The sequence below is a fragment of the Triturus cristatus genome, chromosome 8, assembly GCF_964204655.1.
Source record: "Triturus cristatus chromosome 8, aTriCri1.1, whole genome shotgun sequence".
Classification (NCBI taxonomy): domain Eukaryota; kingdom Metazoa; phylum Chordata; class Amphibia; order Caudata; family Salamandridae; genus Triturus; species Triturus cristatus.
Window position 1 is genome coordinate 55,901,738 of NC_140591.1, and position 24,246 is coordinate 55,925,983.

Here is a 24,246-nt window from a genome sequence, read left to right on the forward strand (position 1 = left end):
CCACTCAGAGTTTTAAAAGAAAAACGACCTAACATTTATCCCAAAAACGCTACTCACCCATTTCACCAGTTAGCTGCTGGACAATGCAGGACACATTAAAACACAGCTCTAACCTCAGATTGAAAATCCAGGTTCTGCATCTCTGTTCTGGGATTGTTCAAAAAAAGAGGCTGAATACTATAGCTGCTGGCAGGCCGAAATAGCTCAGTTGGGAGAGTGTTAGACTGAAGATCTAAAGGTCCCGGGTTCGATCCCGGGTTTCGGCACATTTTGAACTTCTGCTTTGCATGCCACAAAGACTATTTTGAGTCAACTCATATTGACTTTGTTTATAATGATCAAAACCTTTTATCAAGATAATCGACAATACAATTAATTCAACATATTATTTACTTTCTGTCTTTCTTTCAAACTTGCTTCCACCTCTCTTGTATTCAACTTTGCCTCCTTTATTTCCCAATTCTTCCTTTAATTGAAAGTAAAGCTTTGCCTGCATCAGCCTCCAGTTCCCCTTATACAAAACTGTTAGTAGTCAGATGACCTAGCTTGCCGACCCTCGCCATATAGGTCTGTGTTTCTGAGTATAAGTCCATTCATAGTTTACAAACATCATCTAACTAACTTGGCTCCTAAAAAGGAAATTCACCCATCAGACCAATTTAGCTACTGAATAATACTGGACAATTTAACACATAACTGCACATGCAGATAGAGTGACCAGGTTCTGCATTTATCTTTAACAATTATAAAAAATAGCTCAGTTGGGAGAGCGTTAGACTGAAGATCTAAAGGTCCCTGATTCAATCCCGGGTTTCGGCACAATTTCAACTTCTGCTTTTCATGTCACAAAAGCTGTTTGGAGTTAAATCAACGCTCTTCTTTATCAAAACCTTTTATCAATCTGATCAACAACACAACCAATTCAACATATTATTTACTTTCTGTCTTCCTTTCAAACTTGCTTCCACCTCTCTTGTATTCAACTATGCCTCATTTATTTGCAACTTCTTGCTTTATTTTAAAGTAAAGCTTTGCCTGCATCAGCCTCCAATTCCCCTTATACAAAACTGTCAGTAGTCAGATGACATAGCTTGTACACCCTGGCCATATAGGTCTGTGTTTCAAAGTATAAGTCAATTCAAAATTTAGAAAAAAAAATTCTACCTACCTTGTCCCCTAAAAAGGATATTCACTCATCAGACCAAGTTACCTGCTGAATGATACTGGACACTTTAACACATAACTATAAACGAAAATAGAATGACCAGGTTCTGTATGTATCGTCTACAATTATTAATAATACATCAGGAGGCCACAGGGACTTGTTGGCTGAAATATCTCAGTTGGGAGATCGTTAGACTGAAGAGCTTAAGGTACCTGATTCAATCCTGACTTTCAGCACAGTGCGAGGGGATCCTACATTCTTGCAAAATATTTCTTGAAATCAGCTCTATTTTTTTTTTCTTTATTTCTCAAAATATTTTATCAACTGATCAACAACATGATAACTTCAACAAAAAGTTGTCTTTCTGTCCTCCTTCTAAACTTGCTTCCACCTCTCTTGCCATCAACTTTGATGACGAATTTATCCCATTTTATACTTTTTTCAAAGTAAACTCTTGTCTGCATCAGCTTTCACTTCTCCTTGAACAAAGTTGTCAGTATTGAGATGACATAGCTTACCTACTCAGGCGACATACGTCTGTGTAATACAGTGCTGGTCCACTCAGAGTTTTAAAAGAAAAACGACCTAACATTTATCCCAAAAACGCTACTCACCCATTTCACCAGTTAGCTGCTGGACAATGCAGGACACATTAAAACACAGCTCTAACCTCAGATTGAAAATCCAGGTTCTGCATCTCTGTTCTGGGATTGTTCAAAAAAAGAGGCTGAATACTATAGCTGCTGGCAGGCCGAAATAGCTCAGTTGGGAGAGTGTTAGACTGAAGATCTAAAGGTCCCTGGTTCGATCCCGGGTTTCGGCAGATTTTGAACTTCTGCTTTGCATGCCACAAAGACTATTTTGAGTCAACTCATATTGACTTTGTTTATAATGATCAAAACCTTTTATCAAGATAATCGACAATACAATTAATTCAACATATTATTTACTTTCTGTCTTTCTTTCAAACTTGCTTCCACCTCTCTTGTATTCAACTTTGCCTCCTTTATTTCCCAATTCTTCCTTCAATTGAAAGTAAAGCTTTGCCTGCATCAGCCTCCAGTTCCCCTTATACAAAACTATTAGTAGTCAGATGACCTAGCTTGCCGACCCTCGCCATATAGGTCTGTGTTTCTGAGTATAAGTCCATTCATAGTTTACAAACATCATCTAACTAACTTGGCTCCTAAAAAGGAAATTCACCCATCAGACCAATTTAGCTACTGAATAATACTGGACAATTTAACACATAACTGCACATGCAGATAGAGTGACCAGGTTCTGCATTTATCTTTAACAATTATAAAAAATAGCTCAGTTGGGAGAGCGTTAGACTGAAGATCTAAAGGTCCCTGATTCAATCCCGGGTTTCGGCACAATTTCAACTTCTGCTTTTCATGTCACAAAAGCTGTTTGGAGTTAAATCAACGCTCTTCTTTATCAAAACCTTTTATCAATCTGATCAACAACACAATCAATTCAACATATTATTTACTTTCTGTCTTCCTTTCAAACTTGCTTCCACCTCTCTTGTATTCAACTATGCCTCATTTATTTGCAACTTCTTGCTTTATTTTAAAGTAAAGCTTTGCCTGCATCAGCCTCCAATTCCCCTTATACAAAACTGTCAGTAGTCAGATGACATAGCTTGTACACCCTGGCCATATAGGTCTGTGTTTCAGAGTATAAGTCAATTCAAAGTTCAGAAAAAAAAATTCTACCTACCTTGTCCCCTAAAAAGGATATTCACTCATCAGACCAAGTTACCTGCTGAATGATACTGGACACTTTAACACATAACTATAAACGAAAATAGAATGACCAGGTTCTGTATGTATCGTCTACAATTATTAATAATACATCAGGAGGCCACAGGGACTTGTTGGCTGAAATATCTCAGTTGGGAGATCGTTAGACTGAAGAGCTTAAGGTACCTGATTCAATCCTGACTTTCAGCACAGTGCGAGGGGATCCTACATTCTTGCAAAATATTTCTTGAAATCAGCTCTATTTTTTTTTTCTTTATTTCTCAAAATATTTTATCAACTGATCAACAACATGATAACTTCAACAAAAAGTTGTCTTTCTGTCCTCCTTCTAAACTTGCTTCCACCTCTCTTGCCATCAACTTTGATGACGAATTTATCCCATTTTATACTTTTTTCAAAGTAAACTCTTGTCTGCATCAGCTTTCACTTCTCCTTGAACAAAGTTGTCAGTATTGAGATGACATAGCTTACCTACTCAGGCGACATACGTCTGTGTAATACAGTGCTGGTCCACTCAGTTTTAAAAGAAAAACGACCTAACATTTATCCCAAAAACGCTACTCACCCATTTCACCAGTTAGCTGCTGGACAATGCAGGACACATTAAAACACAGCTCTAACCTCAGATTGAAAATCCAGGTTCTGCATCTCTGTTCTGGGATTGTTCAAAAAAAGAGGCTGAATACTATAGCTGCTGGCAGGCCGAAATAGCTCAGTTGGGAGAGTGTTAGACTGAAGATCTAAAGGTCCCTGGTTCGATCCCGGGTTTCGGCACATTTTGAACTTCTGCTTTGCATGCCACAAAGACTATTTTGAGTCAACTCATATTGACTTTGTTTATAATGATCAAAACCTTTTATCAAGATAATCGACAATACAATTAATTCGACATATTATTTACTTTCTGTCTTTCTTTCAAACTTGCTTCCACCTCTCTTGTATTCAACTTTGCCTCCTTTATTTCCCAATTCTTCCTTTAATTGAAAGTAAAGCTTTGCCTGCATCAGCCTCCAGTTCCCCTTATACAAAACTGTTAGTAGTCAGATGACCTAGCATGCCGACCCTCGCCATATAGGTCTGTGTTTCTGAGTATAAGTCCATTCATAGTTTACAAACATCATCTAACTAACTTGGCTCCTAAAAAGGAAATTCACCCATCAGACCAATTTAGCTACTGAATAATACTGGACAATTTAACACATAACTGCACATGCAGATAGAGTGACCAGGTTCTGCATTTATCTTTAACAATTATAAAAAATACAACAGAAAGCCAAAATTGCCAGCTGGATGAAATAGCTCAGTTGGGAGAGCAGTAGACTGAAGATCTAAAGGTCCCTGGTTCAATCCCGGGTTTAGGCACATTTTGAACTTCTGCTTTGCATGCCACAAATGCTATTTGGAGTCAACTCATATTGACGTTGTTTATAATGATCAAAACCTTTTATCAAGCTGATCGATAAGACAACCATTTCAACATATTTTTTACATTCTGTCTTTCTGTCAAACTTGCTTCCACCTCTCTTGTATTCAACTTTACCTGCTTTATTTGCCAATTCTTCCTTTAATTGAAAGTAAAGCTTTGCCTGCATCAGCCTCGAGTTCCCCTTATACAAAACTGTTAGTAGTCAGATGACCTAGTTTGCCTACCCTCGCCATATAGGTCTGTGTGTCTGAGTATAAGTCCATTATAGTTTACAAACATCTTCTAACTAACTTGGCTCCTAAAAAGGAAATTCACCCATCAGACCAATTTAGCTGCTGAATAATATTGGACAATTTAACACATAACTGCACATGCAGATAGAATTACCAGGGTCTGCATTTATCTTTAACAATTATCAAAAATACAACAGAAAGCCAAAATGGCCAGCTGGATGAAATAGCTCAGTTGGGAGAGTGTTAGATTGAAAATCTAAAAGTCCCTTGTTCAATGCTGGGTTTCGGAAAAGTCTGAGAGGTTTCTTGCTTCTCACAAAATATTTCTTGGTATCAGCTCAAGTTTTTCTTTCTTTATTTATCAAAATATTTGATCAACTGATCGACAACATGATCAATTCAACATAGAATTGTCTTTCTGTCCTCCTTCTAAATTTGCTTCCACCTCTCTTGCATTCAGCTTCGACTACAAATGTTTCCTATTTCATGCTTTTTTGTAAAGTAAACTCTTGTCTGCATCAGCTTCCACTTCTCCTTGAACACAGATTTCAGTATTCAGATGACATAGCTTACCTACTCAGGCCAAATACCTCTGTGTAATATGGTGCTAGTCCATTCAGAGTAAAAAAAAAAGCTACCTAACCTGGATCCGAAAAATGCTATTTACCTATTGCACCCGTTAACTGATGAATGATACAGGACATCTTAAAACATAGTTCTAGCATGAGGTTGAGCATCTATTTTCTTGGGAAGTTTAAAAGAAAGGATGAAGACCCAAACTAGCAGCAGGCGGAAATAGCTCAATTGGGAGAGCGTTAGACTGAAGATCTAAAGGTCCCTGGTTCAATCCCGGGTTTTGGCACAATTTCAACCTCTGCTTTTCATGTCTCAAAAGCTGTTTGGAGTTAAATCAACGCTCTTCTTTATCAAAACCTTTTATCAATCTGATCAACAACACAATCAATTCAACATATTATTTACTTTCTGTCTTCTTTTCAAACTTGCTTCCACCTCTCTTGTATTCAACTATGCCTCATTTATTTGAAACTTCTTGCTTTATTTTAAAGTAAAGCTTTGCCTGCATCAGCCTCCAATTCCCCTTATACAAAACTGTCAGTAGTCAGATGACATAGCTTGTACACCCTGGCCATATAGGTCTGTGTTTCAGAGTATAAGTCAATTCAAAGTTTAGAAAAAAAAATTCTACCTACCTTGTCCCCTAAAAAGGATATTCACTCATCAGACCAAGTTACCTGCTGAATGATACTGGACACTTTAACACATAACTATAAACGAAAATAGAATGACCAGGTTCTGTATGTATCGTCTACAATTATTAATAATACATCAGGAGGCCACAGGGACTTGTTGGCTGAAATATCTCAGTTGGGAGATCGTTAGACTGAAGAGCTTAAGGTACCTGATTCAATCCTGACTTTCAGCACAGTGCGAGGGGATCCTACATTCTTGCAAAATATTTCTTGAAATCAGCTCTATTTTTTTTTTCTTTATTTCTCAAAATATTTTATCAACTGATCAACAACATGATAACTTCAACAAAAAGTTGTCTTTCTGTCCTCCTTCTAAACTTGCTTCCACCCCTCTTGCCATCAGCTTTGATGACGAATTTATCCCATTTTATACTTTTTTCAAAGTAAACTCTTGTCTGCATCAGCTTTCACTTCTCCTTGAACAAAGTTGTCAGTATTGAGATGACATAGCTTACCTACTCAGGCGACATACGTCTGTGTAATACAGTGCTGGTCCACTTAGAGTTTTAAAAGAAAAACGACCTAACATTTATCCCAAAAACGCTACTCACCCATTTCACCAGTTAGCTGCTGAACAATGCAGGACACATTAAAACACAGCTCTAACCTCAGATTGAAAATCCAGGTTCTGCATCTCTGTTCTGGGATTGTTCAAAAAAAGAGGCTGAATACTATAGCTGCTGGCAGGCTGAAATAGCTCAGTTGGGAGAGCGTTAGACTGAAGATCTAAAGGTCCCTGGTTCGATCCCGGGTTTCGGCACATTTTGAACTTCTGCTTTGCATGCCACAAAGACTATTTTGAGTCAACTCATATTGACTTTGTTTATAATGATCAAAACATTTTATCAAGATAATCGACAATACAATTAATTCAACATATTATTTACTTTCTGTCTTTCTTTCAAACTTGCTTCCACCTCTCTTGTATTCAACTTTGCCTCCTTTATTTCCCAATTCTTCCTTTAATTGAAAGTAAAGCTTTGCCTGCATCAGCCTCCAGTTCCCCTTATACAAAACTGTTAGTAGTCAGATGACCTAGCTTGCCGACCCTCGCCATATAGGTCTGTGTTTCTGAGTATAAGTCCATTCATAGTTTACAAACATCATCTAACTAACTTGGCTCCTAAAAAGGAAATTCACCCATCAGACCAATTTAGCTACTGAATAATACTGGACAATTTAACACATAACTGCACATGCAGATAGAGTGACCAGGTTCTGCATTTTTCTTTAACAATTATAAAAAATACAACAGAAAGCCAAAATTGCCAGCTGGATGAAATAGCTCAGTTGGGAGAGCAGTAGACTGAAGATCTAAAGGTCCCTGGTTCAATCCCGGGTTTAGGCACATTTTGAACTTCTGCTTTGCATGCCACAAATGCTATTTGGAGTCAACTCATATTGACGTTGTTTATAATGATCAAAACCTTTTATCAAGCTGATCGATAAGACAACCATTTCAACATATTTTTTACATTCTGTCTTTCTGTCAAACTTGCTTCCACCTCTCTTGTATTCAACTTTACCTGCTTTATTTGCCAATTCTTCCTTTAATTGAAAGTAAAGCTTTGCCTGCATCAGCCTCGAGTTCCCCTTACACAAAACTGTTAGTAGTCAGATGACCTAGTTTGCCTACCCTCGCCATATAGGTCTGTGTGTCTGAGTATAAGTCCATTCATAGTTTACAAACATCTTCTAACTAACTTGGCTCCTAAAAAGGAAATTCACCCATCAGACCAATTTAGCTGCTGAATAATATTGGACAATTTAACACATAACTGCACATGCAGATAGAATGACCAGGGTCTGCATTTATCTTTAACAATTATCAAAAATACAACAGAAAGCCAAAATGGCCAGCTGGATGAAATAGCTCAGTTGGGAGAGTGTTAGATTGAAAATCTAAAAGTCCCTTGTTCAATGCTGGGTTTCGGAAAAGTCTGAGAGGTTTCTTGCTTCTCACAAAATATTTCTTGGTATCAGCTCAAGTTTTTCTTTATTTATTTATCAAAATATTTGATCAACTGATCGACAACATGATCAATTCAACATAGAATTGTCTTTCTGTCCTCCTTCTAAATTTGCTTCCACCTCTCTTGCATTCAGCTTCGACTACAAATGTTTCCTATTTCATGCTTTTTTGTAAATTAAACTCTTGTCTGCATCAGCTTCCACTTCTCCTTGAACACAGATTTCAGTATTCAGATGACATAGCTTACCTACTCAGGCCAAATACCTCTGTGTAATATGGTGCTAGTCCATTCAGAGTAAAAAACAAAAGCTACCTAACCTGGATCCGAAAAATGCTATTTACCTATTGCACCCGTTAACTGATGAATGATACAGGACATCTTAAAACATAGCTCTAGCATGAGGTTGAGCATCTATTTTCTTGGGAAGTTTAAAAGAAAGGATGAAGACCCAAACTACCAGCAGGCCGAAATAGCTCAGTTGGGAGAGCGTTAGACTGAAGATCTAAAGGTCCCTGGTTCAATCCTGGGTTTCGGCACAATTTCAACTTCTGCTTTTCATGTCACAAAAGCTGTTTGGAGTTAAATCAACGCTCTTCTTTATCAAAACCTTTTTTCAATCTGATCAACAACACAATCAATTCAACATATTATTTACTTTCTGTCTTCCTTTCAAACTTGCTTCCACCTCTCTTGTATTCAACTATGCCTCATTTATTTGCAACTTCTTGCTTTATTTTAAAGTAAAGCTTTGCCTGCATCAGCCTCCAATTCCCCTTATACAAAACTGTCAGTAGTCAGATGACATAGCTTGTACACCCTGGCCATATAGGTCTGTGTTTCAGAGTATAAGTCAATTCAGAGTTTAGAAAAAAAAATTCTACCTACCTTGTCCCCTAAAAAGGATATTCACTCATCAGACCAAGTTACCTGCTGAATGATACTGGACACTTTAACACATAACTATAAACGAAAATAGAATGACCAGGTTCTGTATGTATCGTCTACAATTATTAATACTACATCAGGAGGCCACAGGGACTTGTTGGCTGAAATATCTCAGTTGGGAGATCGTTAGACTGAAGAGCTTAAGGTACCTGATTCAATCCTGACTTTCAGCACAGTGCGAGGGGATCCTACATTCTTGCAAAATATTTCTTGAAATCAGCTCTAGTTTTTTTTCTTCTTTATTTCTCAAAATATTTTATCAACTGATCAACAACATGATAACTTCAACAAAAAGTTGTCTTTCTGTCCTCCTTCTAAACTTGCTTCCACCTCTCTTGCCATCAACTTTGATGACGAATTTATCCCATTTTATACTTTTTTCAAAGTAAACTCTTGTCTGCATCAGCTTTCACTTCTCCTTGAACAAAGTTGTCAGTATTGAGATGACATAGCTTACCTACTCAGGCGACATACGTCTGTGTAATACAGTGCTGGTCCACTTAGAGTTTTAAAAGAAAAACGACCTAACATTTATCCCAAAAACGCTACTCACCCATTTCACCAGTTAGCTGCTGAACAATGCAGGACACATTAAAACACAGCTCTAACCTCAGGTTGAAAATCCAGGTTCTGCATCTCTGTTCTGGGATTGTTCAAAAAAAGAGGCTGAATACTATAGCTGCTGGCAGGCCGAAATAGCTCAGTTGGGAGAGCGTTAGACTGAAGATCTAAAGGTCCCTGGTTCGATCCCGGGTTTCGGCACATTTTGAACTTCTGCTTTGCATGCCACAAAGACTATTTTGAGTCAACTCATATTGACTTTGTTTATAATGATCAAAACCTTTTATCAAGATAATCGACAATACAATTAATTCAACATATTATTTACTTTCTGTCTTTCTTTCAAACTTGCTTCCACCTCTCTTGTATTCAACTTTGCCACCTTTATTTCCCAATTCTTCCTTTAATTGAAAGTAAAGCTTTGCCTGCATCAGCCTCCAGTTCCCCTTATACAAAACTGTTAGTAGTCAGATGACCTAGCTTGCCGACCCTCGCCATATAGGTCTGTGTTTCTGAGTATAAGTCCATTCATAGTTTACAAACATCATCTAACTAACTTGGCTCCTAAAAAGGAAATTCACCCATCAGACCAATTTAGCTACTGAATAATACTGGACAATTTAACACATAACTGCACATGCAGATAGAGTGACCAGGTTCTGCATTTATCTTTAACAATTATAAAAAATACAACAGAAAGCCAAAATTGCCAGCTGGATGAAATAGCTCAGTTGGGAGAGCAGTAGACTGAAGATCTAAAGGTCCCTGGTTCAATCCCGGGTTTAGGCACATTTTGAACTTCTGCTTTGCATGCCACAAATGCTATTTGGAGTCAACTCATATTGACGTTGTTTATAATGATCAAAACCTTTTATCAAGCTGATCGATAAGACAACCATTTCAACATATTTTTTACATTCTGTCTTTCTGTCAAACTTGCTTCCACCTCTCTTGTATTCAACTTTACCTGCTTTATTTGCCAATTCTTCCTTTAATTGAAAGTAAAGCTTTGCCTGCATCAGCCTCGAGTTCCCCTTATACAAAACTGTTAGTAGTCAGATGACCTAGTTTGCCTACCCTCGCCATATAGGTCTGTGTGTCTGAGTATAAGTCCATTCATAGTTTACAAACATCTTCTAACTAACTTGGCTCCTAAAAAGGAAATTCACCCATCAGACCAATTTAGCTGCTGAATAATATTGGACAATTTAACACATAACTGCACATGCAGATAGAATGACCAGGGTCTGCATTTATCTTTAACAATTATCAAAAATACAACAGAAAGCCAAAATGGCCAGCTGGATGAAATAGCTCAGTTGGGAGAGTGTTAGATTGAAAATCTAAAAGTCCCTTGTTCAATGCTGGGTTTCGGAAAAGTCTGAGAGGTTTCTTGCTTCTCACAAAATATTTCTTGGTATCAGCTCAAGTTTTTCTTTCTTTATTTACCAAAATATTTGATCAACTGATCGACAACATGATCAATTCAACATAGAATTGTCTTTCTGTCCTCCTTCTAAATTTGCTTCCACCTCTCTTACATTCAGCTTCGACTACAAATGTTTCCTATTTCATGCTTTTTTGTAAAGTAAACTCTTGTCTGCATCAGCTTCCACTTCTCCTTGAACACATATTTTAGTATTCAGATGACATAGCTTACCTACTCAGGCCAAATACCTCTGTGTAATATGGTGCTAGTCCATTCAGAGTAAAAAACAAAAGCTACCTAACCTGGATCCGAAAAATGCTATTTACCTATTGCACCCGTTAACTGATGAATGATACAGGACATCTTAAAACATAGCTCTAGCATGAGGTTGAGCATCTATTTTCTTGGGAAGTTTAAAAGAAAGGATGAAGACCCAAACTACCAGCAGGCCGAAATAGCTCAGTTGGGAGAGCGTTAGACTGAAGATGTAAAGGTCCCTGGTTCAATCCCAGGTTTCGGCACAATTTCAACTTCTGCTTTTCATGTCACAAAAGCTGTTTGGAGTTAAATCAACGCTCTTCTTTATCAAAACCTTTTATCAATCTGATCAACAACACAATCAATTCAACATATTATTTACTTTCTGTCTTCCTTTCAAACTTGCTTCCACCTCTCTTGTATTCAACTATGCCTCATTTATTTGCAACTTCTTGCTTTATTTTAAAGTAAAGCTTTGCCTGCATCAGCCTCCAATTCCCCTTATACAAAACTGTCAGTAGTCAGATGACATAGCTTGTACACCCTGGCCATATAGGTCTGTGTTTCAGAGTATAAGTCAATTCAGAGTTTAGAAAAAAAAATTCTACCTACCTTGTCCCCTAAAAAGGATATTCACTCATCAGACCAAGTTACCTGCTGAATGATACTGGACACTTTAACACATAACTATAAACGAAAATAGAATGACCAGGTTCTGTATGTATCGTCTACAATTATTAATAATACATTAGGAGGCCACAGGGACTTGTTGGCTGAAATATCTCAGTTGGGAGATCGTTAGACTGAAGAGCTTAAGGTACCTGATTCAATCCTGACTTTCAGCACAGTGCGAGGGGATCCTACATTCTTGCAAAATATTTCTTGAAATCAGCTCTAGTTTTTTTTTTCTTTATTTCTCAAAATATTTTATCAACTGATCAACAACATAACTTCAACAAAAAGTTGTCTTTCTGTCCTCCTTCTAAACTTGCTTCCACCTCTCTTGCCATCAACTTTGATGACGAATTTATCCCATTTTATACTTTTTTCAAAGTAAACTCTTGTCTGCATCAGCTTTCACTTCTCCTTGAACAAAGTTGTCAGTATTGAGATGACATAGCTTACCTACTCAGGCGACATACGTCTGTGTAATACAGTGCTGGTCCACTTAGAGTTTTAAAAGAAAAACGACCTCACATTTATCCCAAAAACGCTACTCACCCATTTCACCAGTTAGCTGCTGAACAATGCAGGACACATTAAAACACAGCTCTAACCTCAGGTTGAAAATCCAGGTTCTGCATCTCTGTTCTGGGATTGTTCAAAAAAAGAGGCTGAATACTATAGCTGCTGGCAGGCCGAAATAGCTCAGTTGGGAGAGCGTTAGACTGAAGATCTAAAGGTCCCTGGTTCGATCCCGGGTTTCGGCACATTTTGAACTTCTGCTTTGCATGCCACAAAGACTATTTTGAGTCAACTCATATTGACTTTGTTTATAATGATCAAAACCTTTTATCAAGATAATCGACAATACAATTAATTCAACATATTATTTACTTTTTGTCTTTCTTTCAAACTTGCTTCCACCTCTCTTGTATTCAACTTTGCCACCTTTATTTCCCAATTCTTCCTTTAATTGAAAGTAAAGCTTTGCCTGCATCAGCCTCCAGTTCCCCTTATACAAAACTGTTAGTAGTCAGATGACCTAGCTTGCCGACCCTCGCCATATAGGTCTGTGTTTCTGAGTATAAGTCCATTCATAGTTTACAAACATCATCTAACTAACTTGGCTCCTAAAAAGGAAATTCACCCATCAGACCAATTTAGCTACTGAATAATACTGGACAATTTAACACATAACTGCACATGCAGATAGAGTGACCAGGTTCTGCATTTATCTTTAACAATTATAAAAAATACAACAGAAAGCCAAAATTGCCAGCTGGATGAAATAGCTCAGTTGGGAGAGCAGTAGACTGAAGATCTAAAGGTCCCTGGTTCAATCCCGGGTTTAGGCACATTTTGAACTTCTGCTTTGCATGCCACAAATGCTATTTGGAGTCAACTCATATTGACGTTGTTTATAATGATCAAAAACCTTTTATCAAGCTGATCGATAAGACAACCATTTCAACATATTTTTTACATTCTGTCTTTCTGTCAAACTTGCTTCCACCTCTCTTGTATTCAACTTTACCTGCTTTATTTGCCAATTCTTCCTTTAATTGAAAGTAAAGCTTTGCCTGCATCAGCCTCGAGTTCCCCTTATACAAAACTGTTAGTAGTCAGATGACCTAGTTTGCCTACCCTCGCCATATAGGTCTGTGTGTCTGAGTATAAGTCCATTCATAGTTTACAAACATCTTCTAACTAACTTGGCTCCTAAAAAGGAAATTCACCCATCAGACCAATTTAGCTGCTGAATAATATTGGACAATTTAACACAGGGGTCTCCAACCTTTTCTGTAATGAGAGCCACTTCTGATCTGTGAAAATCATCGTGAGCTACTAAAGGCAATACAACTTGCACATTATTCCCCAAGTCCCCCCACGCCCAACTTCATTGACTATGGATAAAGAGATACCCATTTACTGTCTGCAATGCATAATACGAAACCAGAGAGCCTGGTATTAGTACTGGCTTCCCTCTTCAACAAATTGCGTGCTCCTGACCTCTGTAGTTACCAGCTAAGAAGGCTACTATCATAACAAATCATACAGACCTGCAGTGCTGTTCAAACTGGTCAGCATACTAAAAACCATAAACTGCACATCTATGTCTCGCACCTTTTCATCCGCCACACTACTATGTTCCATAACTCTTTAATTGCACATTGGTGGTGATCACGCACAACATGGAAAGACTTCCCACATAGGAACACAAAATAAAAACAACACCTTTCCAACCTCTCAGGATTAGCTTGCTGACCATGTAAGTGCTTCAGTGCACCACATAAGGGTTGTAAGCACTATATAAATGCTGCAATACAATTATTTTATTTATCTTCCCTCCTTTCTCTAGTCTACATTATCACAGAACGAGACCTTGAAATGCCTGAGTTTAGGGTGTGCATGGTACAAAATTCTCTCCTAAAAGACTATACATTTGTTCCACGTAATAATAACCTATTCCACATGGATGTTGCACATGGCTTGCCACTTAGTTCATTACTATAGCTTTGTCGTCAGGAATGGTGGGAGACCATGACTGTTTCATGATCAAAAGCTATTACTTCTAAAAATGCTTCTCAATGTAGTGAGATAATATGTTGTTCATATGAAATGCTGTAGGAGAATTAAACATTGTGATTTTCCAACACATTCATCATATTTTGAATGACTTTTGTGCCACTATTTACATTATTTTCAAATTTTTGCTTATGCAAGGAAGGGGCCACAGACCTAAGCTTGTCCTATGCTCAGCTCTTCCTGTAAATGTATTGGCCTCATTTACAACGGAAAAATATGGCCAATGCAAGGGTGAGGTACTTTTTTAAAAATGGAATAAATTTGAAGTGACATGTTAAGCCTTATGTACATTGTACCATAAAATTAACACTTCATTTGAAATGTCTCCCATGATATCAGAAAATGAAAAGCATAGTTTTACAGATATTTATTTTTCAAATAAAGTACCTCTTGGAAGTTTTCTCTGGGCACCATCCGGAGCCAGAAACTTAATGTTACAATTCTCACATTATTTCATTAAAATGTAATGAAAAAACATGCAAAATTATGTTCTTGGTTTAGTTTTGTGGCCAGGAACAACGTGCAAGGTACATTATTTAAAAGTTAAAAGATGCCTGTGCAGCTCTGCTTTATTTTATTGAATAAATTAAAACAGTGTTTCAAATGGATTTAAAAAAACAAATAAAAATAAAGCACTGCTCTCGTTTTAGATGCCTTGAATAACGCCATGCACAGACATCTTTAAAAACAATCCTCTTGACCACAATCCTGATGCCTGTCTGGTTGTGCAAAGGTGGCAAGCGCTGCATCTCCTGTGCTGTGGGATGTAGAGCCAATTGTGCATTCAAGTCTGCTAAATCACGCAGGATCATAGCCATAGCTGCCAAGGTTCCAGTTTGTTTATGGGGGATATTTATAGGCTTTTTGTGTGACATTTCAAAGTATTATGTCTGACACTTTGAGTTTGGAATGTCAGAAATTACCTATTTTTCCCAAAAATATTAGTGTTCTTTTAATTGTGGGGAGAAATGAAACAATTACAAAAAGGTTTGCACTTTTAAACTCGAGATTATCAGGATTACTCTGTTCACTACTCCCTTACTCTTCATATCCCTTACTCTTTAAAAAGTATATTCTTCACATAGTGTTTACCGAACATATGTGTTGTCTTATTTTAATGTAAAGCGATATCAGCAAGAGAAATGATTGAAGGAAAAATATGTTGTTTCCAGAATATTTGACTTTTAAATATGTTAATGAAGAAACACCATTGTGAAAGGGAAATGTGTCTTTCCAAATAATGTCCGTGCACCTCGTAACGAAGCTCGCGGTTTTATAAAAGTTTATTATTAAAGCTGTGTGTTTGAGCATGTATTTTATAAGCACATTGATAACAGAAGGAGTAAAGTGACGAGCGTACTTCCTACCTGTACGGCTTCATGATTACTTTGGCGCCCAGGACAGGACTTCAGCATTCGTGTCTAGATAAAAGCCAGGGGTCAGGTTCCTTCAGCCTGTTTGGGGTAGTCTTGTGGAACGTGTTCCCTGCCTCTCCTCTGCGCTTTCTTGCTTCAGGACGATCAGAGCCACTGCTGGGGAAGGCAACAGAGTTTGCACAGCGCACGTGGGTGTCAACAAATGACTTTTTTGCAAGCAAAGGGGGGTTGCTGGCCCAGTGCTCTCCAGTGGGCAGAGAGTCTGTCGGATTCATCCCAGGCATAAGAAAAAGACCTCACTCTGCCACTTGCAGGCGGCGGACGAAGAAAGGACTTTACCGGGAGACTTTTATTTACTCAGCTTAGCCCTGCCAAGTGCCACACACATGCGTGATATTGTCCAGTCCTTGCAGGGATGTGCATATATCACTAATATTCGTTAGACGGTTAGAGGTTACAGTACACTAACAAGTTGTTTGGCATGGCTGTCATAGCGCGATTCCGGGCAGCAGAAGGCAGGCTTCGTGGTTCTCCGTGGGCAGGCTAAGGTGTCTCATGCTGGCCCAACGTCCGCCCCGCCCCGGATAGGCTCAAATAGACAGTGTGACTGGCTGGTTCGTAGGGAGGCAGAGAAGCATAGACAAAAGGCCTCAAAACCAAACAAAACGATGACGATAGGGTACAAAAGTTGAAGTTGGGCCGCGACCTACTAACAGGGTGTGAGAGAGCTACCGGTAGCTCGCGATCGACCGGTTGGAGACCCCTGATTTAACACATAACTGCACATGCAGATAGAATGACCAGGGTCTGCATTTATCTTTAACAATTATCAAAAATACAACAGAAAGCCAAAATGGCCAGCTGGATGAAATAGCTCAGTTGGGAGAGTGTTAGATTGAAAATCTAAAAGTCCCTTGTTCAATGCTGGGTTTCGGAAAAGTCTGAGAGGTTTCTTGCTTCTCACAAAATATTTCTTGGTATCAGCTCAAGTTTTTCTTTCTTTATTTACCAAAATCTTTGATCAACTGATCGACAACATGATCAATTCAACATAGAATTGTCTTTCTGTCCTCCTTCTAAATTTGCTTCCACCTCTCTTGCATTCAGCTTCGACTACAAATGTTTCCTATTTCATGCTTTTTTGCAAAGTAAACTCTTGTCTGCATCAGCTTCCACTTCTCCTTGAACACAGATTTCAGTATTCAGATGACATAGCTTACCTACTCAGGCCAAATACCTCTGTGTAATATGGTGCTAGTCCATTCAGAGTAAAAAACAAAAGCTACCTAACCTGGATCCGAAAAATGCTATTTACCTATTGCACCCGTTAACTGATGAATGATACAGGACATCTTAAAACATAGCTCTAGCATGAGGATGAGCATCTATTTTCTTGGGAAGTTTAAAAGAAAGGATCAAGACCCAAACTACCAGCAGGCCGAAATAGCTCAGTTGGGAGAGCGTTAGACTGAAGATCTAAAGGTCCCTGGTTCAATCCTGGGTTTCGGCACAATTTCAACTTCTGCTTTTCATGTCACAAAAGCTGTTTGGAGTTAAATCAACGCTCTTCTTTATCAAAACCTTTTATCAATCTGATCAACAACACAATCAATTCAACATATTATTTACTTTCTGTCTTCCTTTCAAACTTGCTTCCACCTCTCTTGTATTCAACTATGCCTCATTTATTTGCAACTTCTTGCTTTATTTTAAAGTAAAGCTTTGCCTGCATCAGCCTCCAATTCCCCTTATACAAAACTGTCAGTAGTCAGATGACATAGCTTGTACACCCTGGCCATATAGGTCTGTGTTTCAGAGTATAAGTCAATTCAGAGTTTAGAAAAAAAAATTCTACCTACCTTGTCCCCTAAAAAGGATATTCACTCATCAGACCAAGTTACCTGCTGAATGATACTGGACACTTTAACACATAACTATAAACGAAAATAGAATGACCAGGTTCTGTATGTATCGTCTACAATTATTAATAATACATCAGGAGGCCACAGGGACTTGTTGGCTGAAATATCTCAGTTGGGAGATCGTTAGACTGAAGAGCTTAAGGTACCTGATTCAATCCTGACTTTCAGCACAGTGCGAGGGGATCCTACATTCTTGCAAAATATTTCTTGAAATCAGCTCTAGTTTTTTTTTTCTTTATTTCTCAAAATATTTTATCAACTGATCAACAACATGATAACTTCGCCAAAAAGTTGTCTTTCTGTCCTCCTTCTAAACTTGCTTCCACCTCTCTTGCCATCAACTTTGATGACGAATTTATCCCATTTTATACTTTTTTCAAAGTAAACTCTTGTCTGCATCAGCTTTCACTTCTCCTTGAACAAAGTTGTCAGTATTGAGATGACATAGCTTACCTACTCAGGCGACATACGTCTGTGTAATACAGTGCTGGTCCACTTAGAGTTTTAAAAGAAAAACGACCTAACATTTATCCCAAAAACGCTACTCACCCATTTCACCAGTTAGCTGCTGAACAATGCAGGACACATTAAAACACAGCTCTAACCTCAGGTTGAAAATCCAGGTTCTGCATCTCTGTTCTGGGATTGTTCAAAAAAAGAGGCTGAATACTATAGCTGCTGGCAGGCCGAAATAGCTCAGTTGGGAGAGCGTTAGACTGAAGATCTAAAGGTCCCTGGTTCGATCCCGGGTTTCGGCACATTTTGAACTTCTGCTTTGCATGCCACAAAGACTATTTTGAGTCAACTCATATTGACTTTGTTTATAATGATCAAAACCTTTTATCAAGATAATCGACAATACAATTAATTCAACATATTATTTACTTTCTGTCTTTCTTTCAAACTTGCTTCCACCTCTCTTGTATTCAACTTTGCCAACTTTATTTCCCAAGTCTTCCTTTAATTGAAAGTAAAGCTTTGCCTGCATCAGCCTCCAGTTCCCCTTATACAAAACTGTTAGTAGTCAGATGACCTAGCTTGCCGACCCTCGCCATATAGGTCTGTGTTTCTGAGTATAAGTCCATTCATAGTTTACAAACATCATCTAACTAACTTGGCTCCTAAAAAGGAAATTCACACATCAGACCAATTTAGCTACTGAATAATACTGGACAATTTAACACATAACTGCACATGCAGATAGAGTGACCAGGTTCTGCATTTATCTTTAACAATTATAAAAAATACAACAGAAAGCCAAAATTGCCAGCTGGATGAAATAGCTCAGTTGGGAGAGCAGTAGACTGAAGATCTAAAGGTCCCTGGTTCAATCCCGGGTTTAGGCACATTTTGAACTTCTGCTTTGCATGCCACAAATGCTATTTGGAGTCAACTCATATTGACGTTGTTTATAATGATCAAAACCTTTTATCAAGCTGATCGATAAGACAACCATTTCAACATATTTTTTACATTCTGTCTTTCTGTCAAACTTGCTTCCACCTCTCTTGTATTCAACTTTACCTGCTTTATTTGCCAATTCTTCCTTTAATTGAAAGTAAAGCTTTGCCTGCATCAGCCTCGAGTTCCCCTTATACAAAACTGTTAGTAGTCAGATGACCTAGTTTGCCTACCCTCGCCATATAGGTCTGTGTGTCTGAGTATAAGTCCATTCATAGTTTACAAACATCTTCTAACTAACTTGGCTCCTAAAAAGGAAATTCACCCATCAGACCAATTTAGCTGCTGAATAATATTGGACAATTTAACACATAACTGCACATGCAGATAGAATGACCAGGGTCTGCATTTATCTTTAACAATTATCAAAAATACAACAGAAAGCCAAAATGGCCAGCTGGATGAAATAGCTCAGTTGGGAGAGTGTTAGATTGAAAATCTAAAAGTCCCTTGTTCAATGCTGGGTTTCGGAAAAGTCTGAGAGGTTTCTTGCTTCTCACAAAATATTTCTTGGTATCAGCTCAAGTTTTTCTTTCTTTATTTACCAAAATATTTGATCAACTGATCGACAACATGATCAATTCAACATAGAATTGTCTTTCTGTCCTCCTTCTAAATTTGCTTCCACCTCTCTTACATTCAGCTTCGACTACAAATGTTTCCTATTTCATGCTTTTTTGTAAAGTAAACTCTTGTCTGCATCAGCTTCCACTTCTCCTTGAACACAGATTTCAGTATTCAGATGACATAGCTTACCTACTCAGGCCAAATACCTCTGTGTAATATGGTGCTAGTCCATTCAGAGTAAAAAACAAAAGCTACCTAACCTGGATCCGAAAAATGCTATTTACCTATTGCACCCGTTAACTGATGAATGATACAGGACATCTTAAAACATAGCTCTAGCATGAGGTTGAGCATCTATTTTCTTGGGAAGTTTAAAAGAAAGGATGAAGACCAAAACTACCAGCAGGCTGAAATAGCTCAGTTGGGAGAGCGTTAGACTGAAGATCTAAAGGTCCCTGGTTCAATCCCAGGTTTCGGCACAATTTCAACTTCTGCTTTTAATGTCACAAAAGCTGTTTGGAGTTAAATCAACGCTCTTCTTTATCAAAACCTTTTATCAATCTGATCAACAACACAATCAATTCAACATATTATTTACTTTCTGTCTTCCTTTCAAACTTGCTTCCACCTCTCTTGTATTCAACTATGCCTCATTTATTTGCAACTTCTTGCTTTATTTTAAAGTAAAGCTTTGCCTGCATCAGCCTCCAATTCCCCTTATACAAAACTGTCAGTAGTCAGATGACATAGCTTGTACACCCTGGCCATATAGGTCTGTGTTTCAGAGTATAAGTCAATTCAGAGTTTAGAAAAAAAAATTCTACCTACCTTGTCCCCTAAAAAGGATATTCACTCATCAGACCAAGTTACCTGCTGAATGATACTGGACACTTTAACACATAACTATAAACGAAAATAGAATGACCAGGTTCTGTATGTATCGTCTACAATTATTAATAATACATCAGGAGGCCACAGGGACTTGTTGGCTGAAATATCTCAGTTGGGAGATCGTTAGACTGAAGAGCTTAAGGTACCTGATTCAATCCTGACTTTCAGCACAGTGCGAGGGGATCCTACATTCTTGCAAAATATTTCTTGAAATCAGCTCTAGTTTTTTTTTTCTTTATTTCTCAAAATATTTTATCAACTGATCAACAACATGATAACTTCAACAAAAAGTTGTCTTTCTGTCCTCCTTCTAAACTTGCTTCCACCTCTCTTGCCATCAACTTTGATGACGAATTTATCCCATTTTATACTTTTTTCAAAGTAAACTCTTGTCTGCATCAGCTTTCACTTCTCCTTGAACAAAGTTGTCAGTATTGAGATGACATAGCTTACCTACTCAGGCGACATACGTCTGTGTAATACAGTGCTGGTCCACTTAGAGTTTTAAAAGAAAAACGACCTAACATTTATCCCAAAAACGCTACTCACCCATTTCACCAGTTAGCTGCTGAACAATGCAGGACACATTAAAACACAGCTCTAACCTCAGGTTGAAAATCCAGGTTCTGCATCTCTGTTCTGGGATTGTTCAAAAAAAGAGGCTGAATACTATAGCTGCTGGCAGGCCGAAATAGCTCAGTTGGGAGAGCGTTAGACTGAAGATCTAAAGGTCCCTGGTTCAATCCCGGGTTTCGGCACATTTTGAACTTCTGCTTTGCATGCCACAAAGACTATTTTGAGTCAACTCATATTGACTTTGTTTATAATGATCAAAACCTTTTATCAAGATAATCGACAATACAATTAATTCAACATATTATTTACTTTCTGTCTTTCTTTCAAACTTGCTTCCACCTCTCTTGTATTCAACTTTGCCACCTTTATTTCCCAATTCTTCCTTTAATTGAAAGTAAAGCTTTGCCTGCATCAGCCTCCAGTTCCCCTTATACAAAACTGTTAGTAGTCAGATGACCTAGCTTGCCGACCCTCGCCATATAGGTCTGTGTTTCTGAGTATAAGTCCATTCATAGTTTACAAACATCATCTAACTAACTTGGCTCCTAAAAAGGAAATTCACCCATCAGACCAATTTAGCTACTGAATAATACTGGACAATTTAACACATAACTGCACATGCAGATAGAGTGACCAGGTTCTGCATTTATCCTTAACAATTATAAAAAATACAACAGAAAGCCAAAATTGCCAGCTGGATGAAATAGCTCAGTTGGGAGAGCAGTAGACTGAAGATCTAAAGGTCCCTGGTTCAATCCCGGGTTTAGGCACATTTTGAACTTCTGCTTTGCATGCCACAAATGCTATTTGGAGTCAACTCATATTGACGTTGTTTATAATGATCAAAACATTTTATCAAGCTGATCGATAAGACAACCATTTCAACATATTTTTTACATTCTGTCTTTCTGTCAAACTTGCTTCCACCTCTCTTGTATTCAACTTTACCTGCTTTATTTGCCAATTCTTCCTTTAATTGAAAGTAAAGCTTTGCCTGCATCAGCCTCGAGTTCCCCTTATACAAAACTGTTAGTAGTCAGATGACCTAGTTTGCCTACCCTCGCCATATAGGTCTGTGTGTTTGAGTATAAGTCCATTCATAGTTTACAAACATCTTCTAACTAACTTGGCTCCTAAAAAGGAAATTCACCCATCAGACCAATTTAGCTGCTGAATAATATTGGACAATTTAACACATAACTGCACATGCAGATAGAATGACCAGGGTCTGCATTTATCTTTAACAATTATCAAAAATACAACAGAAAGCCAAAATGGCCAGCTGGATGAAATAGCTCAGTTGGGAGAGTGTTAGATTGAAAATCTAAAAGTCCCTTGTTCAATGCTGGGTTTCGGAAAAGTCTGAGAGGTTTCTTGCTTCTCACAAAATATTTCTTGGTATCAGCTCAAGTTTTTCTTTCTTTATTTACCAAAATATTTGATCAACTGATCGACAACATGATCAATTCAACATAGAATTGTCTTTCTGTCCTCCTTCTAAATTTGCTTCCACCTCTCTTACATTCAGCTTCGACTACAAATGTTTCCTATTTCATGCTTTTTTGTAAAGTAAACTCTTGTCTGCATCAGCTTCCACTTCTCCTTGAACACAGATTTCAGTATTCAGATGACATAGCTTACCTACTCAGGCCAAATACCTCTGTGTAATATGGTGCTAGTCCATTCAGAGTAAAAAACAAAAGCTACCTAACCTGGATCCGAAAAATGCTATTTACCTATTGCACCCGTTAACTGATGAATGATACAGGACATCTTAAAACATAGCTCTAGCATGAGGTTGAGCATCTATTTTCTTGGGAAGTTTAAAAGAAAGGATGAAGACCCAAACTACCAGCAGGCCGAAATAGCTCAGTTGGGAGAGCGTTAGACTGAAGATCTAAAGGTCCCTGGTTCAATCCCGGGTTTCGGCACAATTTCAACTTCTGCTTTTCATGTCACAAAAGCTGTTTGGAGTTAAATCAACGCTCTTCTTTATCAAAACCTTTTATCAATCTGATCAACAACACAATCAATTCAACATATTATTTACTTTCTGTCTTCCTTTCAAACTTGCTTCCACCTCTCTTGTATTCAACTATGCCTCATTTATTTGCAACTTCTTGCTTTATTTTAAAGTAAAGCTTTGCCTGCATCAGCCTCCAATTCCCCTTATACAAAACTGTCAGTAGTCAGATGACATAGCTTGTACACCCTGGCCATATAGGTCTGTGTTTCAGAGTATAAGTCAATTCAGAGTTTAGAAAAAAAAATTCTACCTACCTTGTCCCCTAAAAAGGATATTCACTCATCAGACCAAGTTACCTGCTGAATGATACTGGACACTTTAACACATAACTATAAACGAAAATAGAATGACCAGGTTCTGTATGTATCGTCTACAATTATTAATAATACATCAGGAGGCCACAGGGACTTGTTGGCTGAAATATCTCAGTTGGGAGATCGTTAGACTGAAGAGCTTAAGGTACCTGATTCAATCCTGACTTTCAGCACAGTGCGAGGGGATCCTACATTCTTGCAAAATGTTTCTTGAAATCAGCTCTAGTTTTTTTTTCTTTATTTCTCAAAATATTTTATCAACTGATCAACAACATGATAACTTCAACAAAAAGTTGTCTTTCTGTCCTCCTTCTAAACTTGCTTCCACCTCTCTTGCCATCAACTTTGATGACGAATTTATCCCATTTTAAACTTTTTTCAAAGTAAACTCTTGTCTGCATCAGCTTTCACTTCTCCTTGAACAAAGTTGTCAGTATTGAGATGACATTGCTTACCTACTCAGGCGACATACGTCTGTGTAACACAGTGCTGGTCCACTTAGAGTTTTAAAAGAAAAACGACCTAACATTTATCCCAAAAACGCTACTCACCCATTTCACCAGTTAGCTGCTGAACAATGCAGGACACATTAAAACACAGCTCTAACCTCAGATTGAATATCCAGGTTCTGCATCTCTGTTCTGGGATTGTTCAAAAAAAGAGGCTGAATACTATAGCTGCTGGCAGGCCGAAATAGCTCAGTTGGGAGAGCGTTAGACTGAAGATCTAAAGGTCCCTGGTTCGATCCCGGGTTTCGGCACATTTTGAACTTCTGCTTTGCATGCCACAAAGACTATTTTGAGTCAACTCATATTGACTTTGTTTATAATGATC

General features: G+C 38.0%; 9 non-coding genes across 9 annotated transcripts; all 9 read left to right on the forward strand.

Moving 5' to 3' along the window:
• The first annotated feature begins 1,915 nt into the window (after positions 1-1,915).
• Positions 1,916-1,988, forward strand: TRNAF-GAA (transfer RNA phenylalanine (anticodon GAA)). Its single transcript has one exon. It is a non-coding gene; the product is annotated as a tRNA-Phe (tRNA).
• A 1,647-nt stretch (positions 1,989-3,635) lies between these two features.
• TRNAF-GAA (transfer RNA phenylalanine (anticodon GAA)) lies at positions 3,636-3,708 on the forward strand. The gene has a single exon. It is a non-coding gene; the product is annotated as a tRNA-Phe (tRNA).
• Positions 3,709-6,551: 2,843 nt separating this feature from the next.
• Positions 6,552-6,624, forward strand: TRNAF-GAA (transfer RNA phenylalanine (anticodon GAA)). Its single transcript has one exon. It is a non-coding gene; the product is annotated as a tRNA-Phe (tRNA).
• A 2,847-nt stretch (positions 6,625-9,471) lies between these two features.
• Positions 9,472-9,544, forward strand: TRNAF-GAA (transfer RNA phenylalanine (anticodon GAA)). Its single transcript has one exon. It is a non-coding gene; the product is annotated as a tRNA-Phe (tRNA).
• Positions 9,545-12,387: 2,843 nt separating this feature from the next.
• Positions 12,388-12,460, forward strand: TRNAF-GAA (transfer RNA phenylalanine (anticodon GAA)). The gene has a single exon. It is a non-coding gene; the product is annotated as a tRNA-Phe (tRNA).
• Positions 12,461-18,262: 5,802 nt separating this feature from the next.
• TRNAF-GAA (transfer RNA phenylalanine (anticodon GAA)) lies at positions 18,263-18,335 on the forward strand. The gene has a single exon. It is a non-coding gene; the product is annotated as a tRNA-Phe (tRNA).
• A 2,846-nt stretch (positions 18,336-21,181) lies between these two features.
• Positions 21,182-21,254, forward strand: TRNAF-GAA (transfer RNA phenylalanine (anticodon GAA)). Its single transcript has one exon. It is a non-coding gene; the product is annotated as a tRNA-Phe (tRNA).
• Positions 21,255-22,930: 1,676 nt separating this feature from the next.
• Positions 22,931-23,003, forward strand: TRNAF-GAA (transfer RNA phenylalanine (anticodon GAA)). Its single transcript has one exon. It is a non-coding gene; the product is annotated as a tRNA-Phe (tRNA).
• Positions 23,004-24,099: 1,096 nt separating this feature from the next.
• On the forward strand, positions 24,100-24,172 carry TRNAF-GAA (transfer RNA phenylalanine (anticodon GAA)). The gene has a single exon. It is a non-coding gene; the product is annotated as a tRNA-Phe (tRNA).
• The last annotated feature ends 74 nt before the right edge of the window (positions 24,173-24,246 follow it).